Below are 16892 nucleotides of genomic sequence, written 5' to 3' on the forward strand. Positions count from 1 at the left end.
ACCTCATATTATATGGTTTTGGTAAATCTGAAGACAAAAATCTGTAGAACGTATAATAGTGTATTTTAGCAACTAGGATGCTCTTGACATCATGGCTGGAAGCTAGATGTTGGAATAAATGCTATATAACCTTTAAAAGGAAGCTTAATTAATCTGTTGGAAGTCAACTGAATCTACAAATTGTTGGGTTCTTGGATCAAAACAGTGATCACACTCCAGCCTGTGACTTCCTGGGCAGCTGGTGAAAGTTTGACCAAGTCCCAATTTTACCAGCTAGGTGGTATCAAAGGTAGACATGTGCATTCGTTTTTTTCCGAATGCATTTTCGTTCGAATTTCAGGTATTTTCGTTATTGATTAACAAACGATAACGAAAGTGCAGAATCTGAAAAATGAAAGATCCAACATAAACAAATGCTTTATTTTCATTGTGACTAGAAGTACACACGTACAGCCAACTTACTTTCACTTACGATTGCTAGCAGAAAGAGACACACACTGAATCATTTCAGAAGACAGTCAATCTTAGCTGGTACGTTTGTCAGAGAACCTGAATTATTTAGCAATTAAGCATAAGCACAGCAGCAGAACAATAGTGAAGCAAGCTACAGTTCAACTTAACTTTTTCATAATAATCTACTGCTATTGTGTTAGTGTTGTGAACTTGATAGTGATACTAGTGTTGCTAGTGTTTTGATAGCCTCAGAGGCTGCCCGTGTTGTGGGGGGGGGGGGGATTTATTATTATAGATTCTATATTATAGATTGAGATTCTATATACCCTATCTTGTTACCTGTCTGATCAGTGATCACTATCACCAGTCCATTTTCTGTTTGAACCATATACATTCAACATGAACGATAAAGATTTGACAAAGCAGCGAAAACCTACAAACATCTAATCTTTGGCTTATGGTGTCTGTCGAAAGTTCTAAGAAGATTCGACAGAGCAGCTAAACTATATGGAGTCATACAGTTTAGCTGCTGCGTCGAATCTTCGTTGAACATTCAACAGACACCATAAGCCTTCAATGACAAATTCAACCTTAATTAATTTGGATTTTCGGGCTAATGCAATTTTTTACGAAAAATTAATTATTTAAAAATGAATTTTGGGAGTAAATAAATAAATGTATTTTTCAGATGAAAACGAAATTCCAAAACAAAATATTTCAGTGTGCACATGTCTAATCAAAGGTGGAACCACTGAGCATGGTAGCTCGAATTTAGGTAGGTGTGCAAAACATGTTGGATGCCTCCAACCCATAAGTAAGTTAGAGGTATTATAAAGGTATTATAAAGCTTGTGTGGACTGCATTCTTTGGCATTGTCTTTTGAACCAAAATTAATTCTGTGCTGCAAGAGGAGGAAAGAGCTGTGCAATGTTTCCTTGTTCAGTAATCTCCATTACATCAGGAGAGAGAGGGAATCCCGTTCTGAAACAGTTCCTGAATCGATAAAAGCACTTTCTCTCTTTGCCGCTGTAAACAAAACTTTTGGTGCCTGAACTTACTACTGCACTGATCCCCGCTACTTTTTACTAAGAATTCCATTGCTTCTTAATCTCTGGCAAAGTAAAAGCAGCTTCTGAGACAGCAGTGGTTACTTTGTATAAATATCTCCATAAACTTCATATATAAAAGCCCTAACCACTCACACTCAGGTACATGATCTTCACTACAAATAAGAAACAAAGAGGATAGGAGCAAATCACCTAACTTGCCCCTTTGGGGTAACCCCTCCTACTCAGCGCTCCTTCTCCTTCCAACATGACATTATTGATCTACAAAGGAGGTTAAATCTTTACATTGTATATTTGGAGATGGGCAAATAGTAACTTTCTCCTACATTCAGGATAATTATGGAGCCCCACATACATCTTTTTATTACTCACAGTTCTCACATGTACTTAGAGCACAGTTTGGGAATTCTGGGATCATTCCACAACCTATAAAACTTCAGCAGTTTTTCTATTTTAAGTTAAATTATAATTGCTACTGGGTATTCCAAATTTCAGAAGTCTAAACAGAAATGGCATACATTGATACCCTAATTAATGAACGATTGGATGGATATTGAAGATAGCTCCATGTCCTTTCCAAATCTGTTACTCACCAGTAACTCTTTACAAACTGAGCTTTAGACCCTCACAACTTTGTTTTAAGAATTGTGGTACGCAGTCCAATTTATTTTATTCCTTTTGGGAAGAAGGTATACTAGAGGATATTGTTCGGCAGCAATGGGCTTTCTAGAAATGCTACTGGGCTTCCCCAATACAGTATATAATAGTCCCACAGTTTCCTTCCTGGAAATAATGAAGAACCTGCATTTAGACTTCTATAATACATTTCTCTTATAAATCCTTTTGTATGCTTAAATATATCCTCTTATCTTGTAAGAACCCCCTTTTCCCAAGGACCTAGAGAAAAACAGACAGAACAAATTCTACCTATAGATATAATCACTTTTAAAAATAGAGGACACACACCATTTGTTGACCACATTTGAGGTTCTTGGATTGCCTCTCCACAGTCCCAGGTGTGATTTAGAGTATCCATGCCCCTTGGGGTCCATGGGATCCTCCTATTGTCCGCCAACACATGTGTACCTAATTGCTTTATATTCAATTTTTTGACACTTTAAATGTGTATGTGAAACAAATGCATGTATGAATAATCAATGTGTGTAATAATGAGAGATAACAAGAATTGGTTCTCTTCTGTAATTGTTTTTTATTACCAGTATGTTTTTTATAAACATTTAATAAGCAGTTGGCTACAAGCGCTGATCGAATGCCGGTTTTCCAGCATGACAGTTCAACATAAGTCGGTCATTCGGACAGCGGTACATACAGACTGAAATTTTACCTACGCGTATGCCCTGCTTTCGACAGGGGCAGTTGGTTAAGTAATTTTTTTTTATGATAGGTTTGCTTTAAATTCTGATCAGCAAGCATAAGCTGAAGTGCTTGGAAACCTTCTAAATCTTCCTGAACTGTATTATATATAACTAATATTAAAGTTAAAGTAGATCTAAATCTAATCACTAAAATCTCATATAAGATTTATTATTATAGAATATTGTAAAAACTTGTCTTTAATCCTTTTAAAGCTACATCTTTCAATAAAAGAATATCCGGTGATCCTGCTATAAGGTCCCTTGCTTGGCCACTTACTGATTAGAGTGGCAACTGTCTCCCAGTTGTGCTCCTGCATTGTCACAGTGTCACATGCACTCCTGGTGAAGATTGCAAGCCGATGTGCCAAAACAAATTTCCCAGGCATGTTCCGGAATTGCCACTTTCAGGAAGCGGGTCCATAATAGCACTTCAGCAATGTAAATGTCACATTGCTTTGATCTACTTCAGACTAAATGTAAGGGGGGGGGGGGGGTTATGATTATAGTACAGATGTACTATTTCTTGGATAATATTAGCAGTTGGCTGATTGATTATTTGGATTGTGTGTGAACATGAAACAAGCCAATTGTAATATTTCCCAGCATGCAGGTAGTCTTTCACAACAGAACTTGGAACAGGTCAGCTTCAGTCAAGTTGCAAGTTCCCCACAATTCCACTTTTGCTCATCCTCAGTTGTTCAAGGGAACAAGTAATTTGCCCTGTTCTCTGACACCAGAGAACCCGATTTAACCAGCACCCTCAACGATCGATGGAGGTTAAAAAAAAGGCTCTTGACAAAGGAACGCCACCAAGGGTGTCCATAAAGTCAAGCCTGTATAATAGACCTGGTAAGTATAGTGTCCTGCCCTCAGCTTCCTGAGCAGGACACTATACTCACCAGGTCTACTATACAGGCCTGACGTTATGGACACCCTTGGTGGCGTTTCTTTGTCCAGACACTTTTTTCAAACCTCCATTGACCAGTGAGGGTGCTGATTCTCTGATTAATGTTGTCTGTGTGTTACATGGCCTTCATGATGTTGTTTGTTCATGAAGGTTCTCTAAAAAACCTATGATGGCTTCACAGAACAGCTGTATTTATATTGAGATTAAATTACACGCAGGTGGACTCTATTTACTAATTAAGTGACTTATGAAGGCAATTGGTTCAACTAGATTTTATTTAGGGGTATCAGAGTAAGGCTAGGTTCACACCATAGCGATGCGGGAACGGCGCAAATCCGCTGCGTTTTCCCGCATGGCATGCCTCCCGCCGGCAGTTCACACTGCCCTATGCGGACTGCTGGGAGTGTCAATGAAATCTTAATGACACCCCCAGACCAGTCCGCATATCGCAGTGCGATCTGCAAACTCGGACAGGAATCGGATCGCATGGTGTGAACACCCATGCGATCTGATTCTGCTGCGGACCAAAAAAAGGGTCCTGTGCGAGTTTGCGGCGGGTGCGATGCGAATTCAGCCATACTATCTGTATGGCTGAACTCGCATCGCACAGACAGATCGGATGTGATTTGCACTGCAGTGCGGTGCGAATCACATCCGGATCTCTCACCCGCAGCGGTGTGAACCCAGCCTTAAGGGGACTGAAAACAAATGCACGCCACACTTTTCAGATATTTATTTGTAAAAAAAAATGAAAACCATTTATCATTTTCCTTCCGCTTCACAGTTATGTGGCACTTTTTTGGTCTATCACATAAAATCCCACAAAATATATTTATGTTTTTGTTGTAACATGACAAAATGTGGAAATTTCAAGGTGTATGAATACTTTTTTAAGGCACTGTATTATGTATTCAACATTCATTGACCATTTACATTTCCTTTTCCTGTTTTATAGGAAGACAATGTATGTTACCATGTATTTAGCATAAAGATTTTAATATGGTAATTTTATTGATTTGTCAAATAAACATTTACCTTTTATTTGTACATTATTTTGTCTGCCTGCAGCAAAGTCCCATGGGAGATATTTTTTGTATTAAAAAGAACTATTGTTTGCATTACCATGTTGTATTACAATGCTTAAAATCAAAGTGTATGCTGTGACCAAAGAACTTCTTTAAATAAATTATTATTGTTGGAACAAAAAAGTGTAAATTTAAAACAAATAAAATAAAATGGAACCAAAACCATTCTAACTGTTCCCCGTTAGTGCGCACATCCACTATATTCTGATTTCTTAGCCCTTAACAGCTAAGATGCACTGGAGGCACTGAAGGACTCTAACTTTGTATTTCAGCTCTCTTTCTGTTTACTGAGAGCAGATGGAATGTAAACCAATGTGACTTTGTATGATTAAAGAACTCTTTCTAGCCCAATCAAAGTTGCGATCACACCATCTTTCCAACTTGAGAGCTACATAGGGGGAAGCAAAGCAGATCAAATTCCAATTTGGCCCAGGCCCGACTCTGACCAGCAATAAGCCATTTAACTAACACAAACATGAGCATGCAATCCTTAAATGAGCTTTTGCAAGGCTTATTCAGCATGAAATAGCAAATTAGGTTTTTTTTGGCACCTCAGGTTTTTGAAAACTTGGCTTCTGGGTTTAAGTCCAGCAGGGGGACTGCTGAATCCATTTTTTATGACTTTCCTGGTATTTAGGGAAATATATACAGTTAAAGAATCATTTGTTAGTGGTAAAGAAAGAATGGTTTGTTCCTAAGACCACAAATAACTCTGCATCTCATACGATCTCTTTCTTGGCGGTAGTATATATAGGGAAAAGAGATTAACAGCAGCCAACATGGCTGTTCCTGGCTTGTCTTGGAAATGGCTAGGAGATTCCTGAGGAATACAGGAATACAACATGGCTGCCTGGTGACATCAGAGGCGGCTTTTGTGCAGCGCAGTTGTGGGTTTTGCTTGGAAGAAAAGGGCACATAATTAGCTAGTATTAAAGAAGCAATGGCATGTGGGTGTGGGAGAACAGCTAGCCTGAGTTTTCGGTTGCAGTTTTGCTTTCCCTAGCTGAGTAAAAAATGGTTAAAAACATCCAAAAATACAGAGAAAAAAAAGAATTAGCAGCTCTGAGGAATACAGGCCATGCCTGACAGGGCATAGTGTTAACTAATTGTGTTTGACTTGTGTCTAGAACTTCTGAGAAAAGTTTATTGTTCATATACACACTCTGATAAAGACAGCGTGGCAGCCATTTTGTTATCTGGCTAGAGGTGTTAATAATTCAATTTGCACAGGCTTATTCATTTTGGGCTTGCTTTTAGTAGGTTATAAGTGACAGGTTCAAATGGTAACTCTCTCGCTGTTAAATTGAAGTTCAAGTAAATAGTTATTTTTGCTTTTGCTTTAAAGTGCATCAATACCTTACCTATTCAGAGCAAAGTTACAAGGTCACTTAACAGCCTGCCCCACATTACCCCCATTTCTGACAGCTGTCCTATCCACACTTTCCCAACATCCCATTTTCCCACTGGGGCCAATGGAAAAATCCATCCAATTACGCTAAAGTGGAGCACACACAAGGCTAGCGCCAAAAAGATAGAACTTGGTAATTGGACATTTTTTTAGCTGGAAAGGGGAAACAGTCACGTGTTCCACCAAACTTGGGAGTACAAGGCATTTATTTGGCTCTGGTGTGCAAAAGGAATGGCAGGGCAAAGTTGATTACTAAGTAGCAGCCAGAAGATGGTTCATCAAGTGAACCATTTACTTTGCCTTAATTAAAAATAATACAGGTTTACGTTAAAAGTTTTCTTTCAGGTACAGTTTTATCTTAATTGAAGAGTACAGGATACAAGCCACTTATTCATACATCATAAGTTATAGGCCCGTACCTTCAGGTGATTGGACACTAGCAAGTTTTTGGGGATACACCTCTCTAGGGCACCTCTTACACTTCAGTCAACCTCACTGTCTACTGAAGCAGTATATCTGGATTGGTGCAACCTTGGTAAAACCTCAAAACCCATACTTGGACCCTACGCTGTGGGGACAGCTTGTATTGTTGCTTCGGCCACTGTATCGTGCATGGGGAACTCACCTTGGGACTTGGTGCAATATATTGAGTTAGCTGCAGGGTGCAATCCAGGGCCCTGGTGCGTTGCCATGGAATCTGGTCTCTGCAGACCTTTTCGAGTGAAGTCCCAGGGGCATATCTGCTGCAAGGCAAACAAGGCATTTGCCTTGAGCGGCATTTTTTGGAGGGCAGCGCCGCCCCCTTGTAGATCCCAAGGAAGGAGAGAATGAGATGCACCACCAGTTGCCCTGGATCCAGACCGGTACCAAGCTCCTGGAATGCTGAATGGAGGAGACGCTGGAGCTGCCGCCGTGTGCCCACACTCAACACCTAGCCAAGGAGCTGGTGCACTTGAATAGCACCTTATACCCTCGGGGTTGCTGTCAGCAAGAGGCGGAGGGGATTGGGCCGGTACCCTGCAGTTCCGTGGAGCAGAGATACCTCCACCAGGAATGCTGCACTTCCCAGTGCCCATGCCAAGGCGCACCTTCTTTCGACTTTCCCGCTGTCGGCCAAGCATAGGGTTCCCCCCGTTGGGTTACAGATACATCTGCTTATGGTGGAGGAGAAGAAAAATGGGAAGGAGGGTGGGGATAGTTGCTAAAGCTATCTTTCTACACCCTCCAACCAAAGGGGGGAGGAAATGTGGAGTATCTCGGTACCAATAAACAAAGGTAAACTTTGGATAAAAATTATATCATTTATTACATATAAAAAACATACAAATTGAACAAATCTCAATATAGGACTTCCCCAATGGATGTCTGGTAATGGAATTTTCTCACAGATTAAACAGTCCTCTACTTTTTCGCCGCTTCGTCAGGAGGAATAATCTATAAGACAAGTAAATATTTAGAACCAAAGACAAAAAAGGTTTAGAAACATATTGCATACATGTAAAAAATTACAGCAGAAGCCTGAATAATCACTTACCCGTAGATCCAAAGCCAGTGACAAACCTTGGTCGCCAAAAAAATCCCCCCATGGCGGACATGGGGGATTATTACGGAGGAAATATCTAGATAATAATATCTAGATAAGAATGTATATGTGTAGAGTAATTGTTGGGATGGTGTCCATTAAGAGGGTGTTCATTGCGCTGCCTGGTATGTGCTGGGGTTAACTTTACTCAACCCCATCCTTGCATGGCATTTTTTTTTCTGTCACTGGCTCAGTTAGCCACATAGCCACCAGGCAGCTTTCAGAGACCCCACATAGCCACCAGAGACCCCACAGAGTCACTGCATAGGTGGAGCTCTAATAGGAAAAGGGGGTTTTTGGCGCCATGGTGAAGGGCAAAACCCGGCTGTCTTTCTTAGCCAGCCGAGGAGTATAGAGGAGCTCGGGACACTTACTTATTGCAATGTGAAGGTATAGAACATTTCCCTGTATGGCTAGGTTTGGGAACATTTTAATTGGGTATTTTGTAAACATTCAATCACTTGTTATTTTTGTGATATATATATATTATCTTTTAAACCAGGTCATCCTTTGGGAGCGATCTGTTTTCTGGGGAGGTGTCTTACCCTTGGTGGAGGTTGCGGGTACTTGTTTCTAATTGCCCCTCCCATGGGGGGAATCCATTGAGATACCCCATATTAGCGGTGTGGGAGTCATAACAATGTGAGAGATCTTTTACTGTGGTTGAACAGAGCCAATATAAATGTTTCCAGGAGAAATCTTGTGTCACAGCACTATATTATTATTAATTTATATCTATTTTTTGCATAAAGACTTTGTCGGTGTTAATAACCATCTACCAGACAGTTGTTCAGTGTATGGTCAACCCGAGCTCCTGAACTTATTTTGATCTTTTTGTTTATCCACTAGCGAGAGGTAGGTTTTGTTCAGTATTAGAAGCCTGTTCTGATCTATTTCCCTACTTCCCTCTATGCTTGACTGAGTTTTTTTTTCTCTTTCTTTTATGATCTGATGTTCTTACAGGCAATGCATTAGTATGATATAAAAGCAAGGTGGTAGCAAATGTACCCCTCTCTACGGGTCATCTGGTACTCTGTGGACCATTTCTCTGGTTTACGTGCATAACAGGATTTTTGGGAACCATTTCTGCACTGGATCTGATCCTTATGCCCCCCCCCCCCTATTTTGGAGGTAGGGGGAACATGTAACATCATGTTTTGCATTGGAACATATATTTTCAGTAATTTTGTTGGGGATATGGGGCTCTGAAGCCACGCATCTGCTAAAATTAGGCTTTGTAGTGTATTTGTGTTAATATATTTTGAAATATCTTGATGTACTAATTTTTGTGTTCTTTTCCAGTTATATACATCTTGAGGATTTACTCTTTTATATACTCAGATAAAGCATTCTGTGTCCTTCTCCTGAGGAAGCCCTATGGGTGAAACATGTCGAAAAATGGGAACAGAATGAGCTAGTTATTTGAATACTGTAATCTCAGTTTTTTCTGTAACGGGTTATATGTATAGGCTTATGATAACAGATATGATTGCAGATATATTGCAGGTATCATATATGCTCTTTTTTTAAACTTGTGTCAATAAATTCTCTATTGTTATTTTATTTTTGGTATTATGTGATTTCTCTATCTCTCGTATCTCCAAGTCTCTTTTAGGAAAAGGTAGCGCCTAAAAAAGGAGTTTACAGATGAAGGGTTGATCTTAAACAGGAAGGGGTGAGACAAATTTTGGTGGGAGTTGGCCAACTTTAGTCTTGCCTAGGGCAGCACAAAACCAAAATACACCACTGGGTATGCCCACTGTGAGAGACAAAGCCCAGACTTTTTATACAGTCCATCGTGAACAGGAAAGACAGGATCACCCTTATATGCTGGTCCTAGATGACACTGAATCAGAGGAGAATGAAGAGGACATATAAGCAGCGTTGGAAGCTGCTGGGCACAAAGAGACCTACTAAGCCTTGTAAAACATTCATGTTCATGAACAGATTGGGCAGTCAATGAGGATTGGGAGACTCCTGAAAGGATTTTTACTCTACCAAAGATCTCCATTCAGTTGAGAAAGAGTTTACAAACAAATGGTCTATCCCTGTGGCTGACCCTGCTGTCTGTCCTAAACAAACAAAACACTGTACCCACCCATATTTCATTAAAGACTCTGTAGGGAAGAATATTTGAGATGCTCTTAAAAGTTTTCTTTACCCTTGTAGGCCCAGCCCTGCAACCACTTTTGGCTGCTATTTCAGTATTTCAAACCACAGCTAACTTTACCAAGGCAATGAACAATTAACATGACCCTTGTTCTCTCTGGAAAAGAGGTGCTTGATATGATTTCAATGTATAAATACCGTACTGGTGACCCCAAAATAGGGATAAAACTTTTTGGTGCAAGGAAATTTAATTTAAGACACGTGGCCATTCACTAAAATTAGAAGAAAAGCGGTTTAACTTTAAACTGCGCAGAGTGATCTTTACTGTAAGAGAGGTTAGGATGTGGAATTCCCTTCCACAGGCAGTGGATTCAGCGGGGAGCAATGATAATTTCAAAAAACGATTAGATAAGCACCTGAACGACCACAACATACAGGGATATACAAAATCACACACATAGGTTGGACTTGATGTACTTGTGTCTTTTTTCAACCTCGCCTACTTTGTAACTATGTAGGATTGTGCAGTTGCAGAGAAATTAGAGTTTCTTCTGTCTGCTCTTCTTTTTTGTGTGGATGCCCTGAAACACTTTGTGAGACAAATATCCAGGATGGCTCTTATCTCTGTTTATATATGCAGGATTCTTTGGCTAAAAGCTTGAATAGTTGAACCTACCTACAAAAGGCACCTCACGCATATGCCTTTTCAAGAAAGATGCCTTTTTGGTGAGTCACTTGGCCAAATCATTAAAGAAGTCGCAGGTGGAAAAGATCTCCTTTCTCAGAGAAAACATAACACTCATCTTCAGGTGCTTCTACCTCATCTAAATACAAGGCATCTTCACACTCCTCCCAGGCTTCAAGTTCAAAACCTAAGTTCAGCCCTTCATTCTGGCAGAGGGCCTGGCTCAAAGAGACAACTAAACCCTCTCCAAAACCCTACTCACAATGAAGAGGCACCTTCACTCTTAGGAGTGGGGGGACACCTGCAACGGTGGATAACTCACTAGCCTTCAGATGTCTCAACCCTGCAAGTTCAATTGATGATTTACTAGAGTCACAAAATAGAGTCCATAACCGTACCTCCTCACTGTCTATGTCTGTAAAATCACCCAAAAAACTGCCCAAAGACATCCAGGATTCAAAAGGAACCTATATCCCCTCTTGTGTCACACTGGTTGGACTACCCCTTCTGTATTGACCCTCTTCATTTTTTGGGCCCTTTGACTTGCCTGACCCAATCTATTGGCTCCGAATAGGGATGAGCCGAACACCCCCCGGTTCGGTTCGCACCAGAACTTGCGAACGACCCCCGCGTTCGGTACGAACGTTAGAACCCCATTGAAGTCTATGGGACTCGAACGTTCGAATTGGAAAGTGCTAATTTTAACGGCTAATATGCAAGATAGTGTCCTAAAAAGGGTTTGGGGACCTGCCTCCTGCCTCAGGGGACATGGGTCACTGCAAAAAAAAGTTTTGGCGGGAGCACTGATTTTAATGACGATTAAAGTGAAAAAAAAAAAGTGAAATATTCCTTTAAATATGGTGCCTGGGGGGGTGTCTGTAGTATGCCTGTGAAGTGCCACGTGTTTCCCGTGTTTAGAACAGTCCCTGCACAAAATGACATTAAACGGAAATAACACCATTTAAAACTGCTTGCGGTTTTAATGTTATATCTGGTTCCTGCAATATGGTTGAAAATCATTGAGAAAAATGGCATGGGTAGCCCTCCCTGCCCATTACCAGCCTATTTGGGTCTTGTACGCATATTAAGGGGAACCCCGTACCCATATTAAAAAAAGGAAATGCGTGTGGCCCCCAGGCCCTATATACTCAGAACAGCAGTATACAGGCGGTGCAAACAAGACAGGGACTGTGTAGGTTTGTTGTGTTAAGTTGAATCTGTTTGTCATTTTCAACTGGTACATTTTTAAAGTGTAGCTCCAGTCAAAAAAACTATCTTTAAGCTTTTTGGAAAATATAGGGAAGGATTATCACCCCTGTATAATTTGTTTTGTCGTCCATCTTTTTTCATCTCACTTGCTGCTGTCTCCTTGCGTTTGCAAGTAGGAGATGTTTGTAAGTTGGATGTTTGAAAGTAGGGGCCTGCCCTATATTATAGCGGTATGTACTGGGTACAGAGCACGCAGACAGCACGCACTATCTCCTAACACTACTGACTGCAAGCTCTATTATTAACCACTTGTTAGCCCAATGTTTGCATAAAGTGAAAGATGAAGTTATGCTGAGTAAATAGATATCAAACATGTCACTCTTCAAAATTGCACATGCCCGTGGAATGGCGCCAAACGTCGCTACTTAAAAAATCCCCATAGGCGACGCTTTAATTTTTTTTTTACTGGTTACATGTTTTGAGTTGCAGAGGAGGTCTAGGACTAGAATTATTGCTCTCGCTCTAACATTCTCGGCGATACCTCACATGTGTGGCACATGCGAGCACATGGGGACATGGGCGCTTTAATTTTTATTTTTATTTTTTATTGTTCATTTTACTTTATTTATTTTAGTTTGACATTTTTTTCCCCAAAAATATATTTTTGATCACTTTTATTCCTATTACAAGAAATGTAAACATCCCTTGTAATAGGAATATGGGGTGACAGGTCCTCTTTACAGTGAAATCTGGGGGGTCAATATGACCCCACATCTCACCTCTAGGCTGGGAAGCCTGAAATAAAAAATAAAAAAAAGATTCTGGCTTTGATCGTACTGGCGAGTTGGTAGAAGCACCGGAGGGCGGTGAGGGGTGGGGGGCGTCTATGGCTGGGTATTTCAGGGTATCACCGAGTATGGCTGGGTATCTCTGAGTATGGCTGGGTATGGCAATTTATGGCAGGGTATTACAGAGTATTGGCGGGGTATTGGCGGGGTACTACAGAGTAATAGCAGAGTACTGCAGAGTATTGGGGGGTACTACAGAGTAATGGCAGGGTACTGCAGAGTATTGGGGGTACTGCAGAGTAATGGCGGGTACTGCAGAGTAATGGCGGGTACTGCAGAGTAATGGCAGGTACTGCAGAGTAATGGGGGGTACTGCAGAGTAATGGGGGTTACTGCAGAGTAATGGGGGGTACTGCAGAGTAATGGCAGGGTACTGCACTGCAGAGTAATGGCAGGGTACTGCACTGCAGAGTAATGGCAGGGTACTGCACTGCAGAGTAATGGCAGGGTACTGCAGAGTAATGGCAGGGTACTGCAGAGTAATGGCAGGGTACTGCAGAGTATGCACTGGTATTGCAGAGTATTGGCAGGGAATTGAGGGGTTAAATTCGGTGAGCAGCGATGTGGGCACTGCAGATGCAGCCCACATCGCTGCTGACACCGATCTCTTTCCCCTCCGCTGTACCGATCGGTACAGAGAGGGGAGGGAGGAACAGGCGTCATAACATGACGCCGGTTTGTTTCCAAGTGATCACTCCGTCATTTGACGGAGCAATCACGTGGTAAACGGCCGCTATGAGCGGCCGTTTACCGTGATCCGTGATGCGACCCGGCAGTCACGGATGCTCTCGAGTGCGCACACCTCGGGGCACGCGAGAGCAGAATTCTGGGAGGCCGTTAATTAACGGCCTTTCAGAGTTAAACAACCGCCCTGAAGCCGTTAATCGGCAATGGGCAGTTGTTAAGTGGTTAAAGCTAGATCACTAGCTATATAGGTGAGGTGAATATAGTGGTGTATACTGCAGTCAGGGCACAGACAACAACCACTACACAGCAGCAAGATAGGAAATCAGCCAAAAACGATTGGTGTGTACTGTGTTGAAGGTACACAGAACACCCACTGCTTCAGATGCTAAGTAACACACTACACGAGGCCGCCTCAAAGGCGGCCTTATATAGTGTGGGGCGTGCACTACACAGCCTGAGCTATGATTGGCCACAGGCAGGATGCCTGTGGCCAATCATGGCTCTCCCCGCTGCCGGCGCTGCGATTGGCCAAGCATGCGGGGTCACAGTGCATGCTTGGCCAATCATGGGGCAGCAATGCACTGCGCCACCGCAGTGCATTGTGGTCCGCGCGCGCGTCACTCGAATTTTGACGCGAACGGCCCAAACGTTCGGAATTCGCCGAACAGCCAATGTTCGAGTCGAACGTACGTTCGACTCGAACACGAAGCTCATCCCTAGCTCCGAACCATTTTCTTCACCTTTATTTTTCAGAAGCTTGTTGAAAGGGATCAGGCTACCTTGGTGATCCCCTGCACAAATATTTGGTAATAAGAACAGATACCCAGAAATTACCTACATTTTTCAACATTTCAGGGCCTCACCTCCAACTTCAGTAGTTACTTCTTTGGTGGAAACAACATACCTGGAAAAAGAGACGGAAGGCTGACAGAACTAAAACTTCTAAAGGGAAAGCTTAAACCCATCTTCAAGATGTCTCTTCAACACCTTCTCCAGTCACTCTTCATGCTCTTCTAGTGTCTTGCTGAAGATAATTATGCCATCCATGTTCTGCAACATCTCAGTAATGCCCCGTACACATGAGTGGATTTTCGGCCGGAAAAATCTTGGATGGTTTTTCCGACAGAATTCCGCTTAAGCTTGGCTTGCATAAACACGGTCACACAAAAGTTTGCTGAACTTTCGTCCGTCAAGAACGCAGTGATGTTCAACACTACAACGAGCTGAGAAAATGAAGTTCAGTGCTTCCGAGCATGCGTCAAATTGTTTCTGAGCATGCGTAGGAATTTTTCATGTCGGAATTTGTACAGACGATCGGAATTTACGATCAAGCTTTTTCCGACCGAAAAATTGAGAACCTGCTCTCTATCTTTTGCTGTCCGGAATTCCTCCAGCAAAAGTCTGATGGAGCATACACACAATCGCATTTTCCGATCAAAAGCTTTCATCGGACTTTTGCTGGCGGAGCTCCTGTCAGAACTTGGACAACCAGACTCGTAGGACCTCAGCGGGCAGATGATGTTTTCTCTCTATTTTCAAGGGGCATAGAAATCCTGTGATGCCTGCTCCTCAAGTTCAACACACTGAACCACTTGGCTTCTGACAGACACTGTAGTGCATCTTCAGTTCAGAGAGTGGTGTAAAGACGCTGCATACATCTCTGATTGAGGGTGCAGTAGCCAATACACATTCTGATGGAGCCATTTTTATTGCAAACCACCACTAAAGGGGAAGCACTGATACTTCTAAACTCTCAGATGATCCCAGTCCTCCACAGCTCTTAGAGTCATTCCTCATAATCTAAAGCAGTCACAAACCAGGGTATACCAATAAGAGAAATTATACATTTAACAATACAATGATAGCAATGCAATATAACCACAAGATGAAGCGAGCATGACGAGGGTTCATTCTCTTTGCCACCTGAGAGGCCTTGCCTTAAACATTGGTAAATACACTGTGCAGGTATATTGGGGTGTTTAGTGTAAAGGGTACAGGTAACTATTGGGGCCTAGTGAGAATTTCCTAGCCCTGACTATGCACTCCCCAGTAAGTAAATTTTTCACAGCGGTCAGGGTCGGACTGGCCTATCGAGTTAGCGGGAAATTTCCCAGTAGGCTGGCTGCCCTCAGTGCCCTGGGGCCACTTTGGGCTAGGAGCTTGCTGCTGTCATCTGAAAAGAAGCGGCGGTAGCCGCGATGCAATGCTCCTCTTCCGATCGTGGCACCGCCCACTGAACTGGTTCCTGTGGCTGTGGAGTGATATGCCTGGGGCAGCAGGAGAATGGCCGTGGGCTATCAGATTGAAGCCGCTGGATTCCTCTTTCGATCTGGCGTGGCACCGCCCACTGAACTCATGCCTGCGACCAGTGTGGAGTGATATGCAGAGTGATATACATTTGAAGGGGAGAGTGTAAAAAACACCAAGGGAAAAAAACGGGACTTTAAATGAAAGCACCGGAAAGCAAAAAGATATACTTAGATGAATAAAAAGGAATTTTATTAGAGAACTAGGTAAAAAATGTATAAATAGTTCCGGTAACAATGGTACACCTTGTATAGATATATGGACTGAGACATTGTAATACAGTCCAGGTAACAATGTATCATGGTAACTAGGGATGAACCGAACAACCCCCGGTTCGGTTCACACCAGAACTTTCGAACGGACCCCAAATTCGTACGAACTTTAGAACCCCATTGAAGTCTATGGGACTCGAACGTTTGAAATTAAAAGTGCTAATTTTAACGGCTAATATGCAAGATTCTGTCCTAAAAAGGGTTTGGGGACCTGGCTCCTGCCCCAGGGAACATGGGTCAATGCCTAAAATGTTTTTAAAAATGCCCGTTTTGGCGGGAGCACTGATTTTAATGACGATTAAAGTGAAAAAAAAGTGAAATATTCCTTTAAATATCGTGCCTGGGGGGTGTCTGTAGTATGCCTATGAAGTGCCATGTGTTTCCCGTGTTTAGAACAGTCCCTGCACAAAATGACATTTAACGGAAATAACATCATTTAAAACTGCTTGCGGTTTTAATGTTATATCTGGTTCCTGCAATATGGTTGAAAATCATTGAGAAAAATGGCATGGGTAGCCCTCCCTGCCCATTACCAGCCCCTTTGGGTCTTGTACGCATATTAAGGGGAACCCCGTACCCATTTTAAAAAAAGGAAATGCGTGTTGCCCCCAGGCCCTAAATACTCAGAACAGCAGTATACAGGCGGTGCAAACAAGACAGGGACTGTGTAGGTTTGTTGTGTTAAGTTGAATCTGTTTGTAATTTTCAACTGGTACATTTTTAAAGTGTAGCTCCAGTCAAAAAAACTATTTTTAAGCTTTTTGGAAAACATAGGGAAGGGTTATCACCCCTGTATAATTTGTTTTGCCGTCCGTCTTTTTTCATCTCACTTGCTGTTGTCTCCTTCCATTTGCAAGTAGGAGATGTTTGTAAGTTGGATGTTTGAAAGTAGGGGCC

The sequence above is a fragment of the Lithobates pipiens genome, unplaced genomic scaffold, assembly GCF_037356315.1.
Source record: "Lithobates pipiens isolate NorthernLeopardFrog02 unplaced genomic scaffold, aLitPip1_a1.2 Scaffold_1, whole genome shotgun sequence".
Lineage (NCBI taxonomy): Eukaryota > Metazoa > Chordata > Amphibia > Anura > Ranidae > Lithobates > Lithobates pipiens.